The sequence below is a fragment of the Hylobates moloch genome, unplaced genomic scaffold, assembly GCF_009828535.3.
Source record: "Hylobates moloch isolate HMO894 unplaced genomic scaffold, HMol_V3 SCAFFOLD_10218, whole genome shotgun sequence".
NCBI lineage: Eukaryota > Metazoa > Chordata > Mammalia > Primates > Hylobatidae > Hylobates > Hylobates moloch.
Genome location: NW_026662493.1, coordinates 1 through 2,382, shown reverse-complemented (window position 1 = coordinate 2,382; position 2,382 = coordinate 1). Strand labels below are relative to the sequence as shown.

Genomic DNA, 2,382 nt, shown 5'->3' with positions numbered 1-2,382 from the left:
TAACACAATTCTTGGTTTTCATGATTGCAAGTCATAGCCAAGTATCAAGTGAGAAATTCAGTTTCATTTGCAAGGCTTGGAGAAGCCAAGTGATTCTAGAAAAATGGACCTTGTATTTGTTTTAAATTGGTAAAGAGCTTTGAGTGCTTATTAAATTGAAAACTTTTAAAATTTACTTTGTATTTTATTTTACTTCTGTTGAGATGGAGTCTCGCTCTGTCACCCAGGCTGGAGTGCAGTGGTGTGAGCTTGGCTCACTGCAACCTCCATCTCCTGGGTTCAAGTGATTCTCCTGCCTCAGCCTCCCGAATAGCTGGGATTACAGGCACCCACCACCATGCCTGGCTAGTTTTTCTATTTTTAGTAGAGATGGGGTTTCACCCTGTTGGCTAGGCTGGTCTCGAACTCCTGACCTCAGGTCATCCACCTGCCTTGGGCTCCCAAAGTGCTGGGATTACAGGCGTGAGCCACTGCACCCACTCCAAAAGCTTTGTGTTTTTACAGCTATTAGACGTGTTTCTTGTTTAAGAAAAAAAATCTTAACAATAACATAGGAGAATAAGTTAAATGTTTTTCCAAAAAAGAGAATCATTGTGATTATTTTATCTTATTGGAATGTTGGATAATATAGTCTGCTTCATTAATCATCAAGCATGCTACGGATTTTCCATTTTTATAGGATCTGTATCTCAGTTAAGGTAGTACTGGTAATTTTTTTACTATATTTGAAGATGAAAACCATAGGCCAAAATCATAGACTTTGCATAGAAGCTGGGTAATGAAGACAGCTCTGGAGGAACACATAGATACACATACAGAGAAACACACACACACATATACATATATATAAAGTATACACACATAACATTTTAAAAAATTTTAAAGCAAAAGCTGGCCCCTCCTCTCTCACAGAGTGGGTGGGGCAGTGGTTGCATGGGCAGCTTTCCTTGTGAGCCACGGGTCCCTCTGGACACACTGGGGCCCAGCCACACCCCCTTTCCCTTTCATCTTTGTCATTGACCAATGGGCTTGGAGCATTAAGGCCACACCCCTATTCTGCATTCTACTGGGGCCCTGGTTACGCCACCTTTGGCTCAGTCACACAGCTGCCTGGTAGGTGACTGGAGGCATTGATTAGTGCTTGCTGGGATTTTGCTGACGTGGCCCCAACCCTACCTCCCTACCCACCTCACGATGGCAGAAGAAACTCGACAGAGTAAATTGGCTGTAGCCAAGACAAAGGTAAAAACGCACCAGGTCATCACCCCTCAACCCAGCCACAGATCCCCTCCGATGACAAGCCCACCGCCAGAATCCATACCACTCCCGAGGCACACCGGACTGGGCCCCCCAACCCTGGTGCCTCTGGGCTCCACCTACCAAAGTCTTGTCAGCCCTGCCCCTTAAGCAAGCAGCCCAGTCCCTGCCCTTGCCAGTCACCCCAGGGTGACTTTGGGTGGGTGACTCCTGGGGATTCCCGCTCCATTACTGGGCCCTCACCTTCTGCTGCCCCAAACTCGACCTCCCTGGTCTCTTTGGGCTCACGTCTCCAAGGACCTCAGTCCCCCAGCCCCAGGCCCCGCCCACACCAGTCACCCCTGGGTGACTTTGGGCTGGTGACTCCTGGAGCTCCCTGCTGCAGACTCTGCCCTCCCCTCCTGCTGCCTCAAGGTGGACCTCCCTGGGCTCTTTGCGCTGGCATCTCCAAGGAACTGGGTCCCAACCCTGTGTTTCCCTCCCCCATTGTGGAGCAGCAACTCGGACATTGTGCTGATGTGGTCCCTTCCCCCGACCAGGAGGAGTGGAATGTAGTGATGTCACAATCCACCTAGGAGCCGTCATTACTGCAAGACCAGCATTTGATCTTATGACCCAGTCCCCTAAGCATTGTCACCCCATTTCTGATTGCTCTGGTCACAGCACAAATTTCCAGCTGCAAAGGGAATGTAGATTATGGGACCTAGGAGCAAGAGGTTTCAGGCTGCCTTACTACCTTAACATAGACATTGACAGTGGGAAAAGCCTGCACCTCCCCCATGAGCTCAAAACGTTGACAGTGTCTCTGGATGGTGATGGGAGAATGGGTTTGGTTTGGTTTTCTCCCAGGCTTCTACTTTCCAGAGAGATTTCAACATATTTTTCTCAGTTCTCCATCTCATATTCTAATTCTCCATGGTTCTGGGACCAGACTGCCCTTCAGTCAGTGGTCTCTGAAGTAAGATTTGCTCATCTTCTGTGGAATAGATCTTGGGAAACTGAACTTGACAGCTTGAATCTTCCTCATATCATCTCAACCTTGGGTACTTTGAGTGCCACAGGATAAATGTGGGACATCTTTCTGAAGCATCAGTTTCCCTTGATTCTCTTGAGATCAAGAGAAAA

General features: G+C 48.1%; 1 pseudogene; it reads left to right on the top strand.

The window, feature by feature from the left end:
• Window positions 1-1,104: 1,104 nt before the first annotated feature.
• On the top strand, window positions 1,105-1,832 carry LOC116465793 (coiled-coil domain-containing protein 86-like; annotated as a pseudogene).
• Window positions 1,833-2,382: the final 550 nt, after the last annotated feature.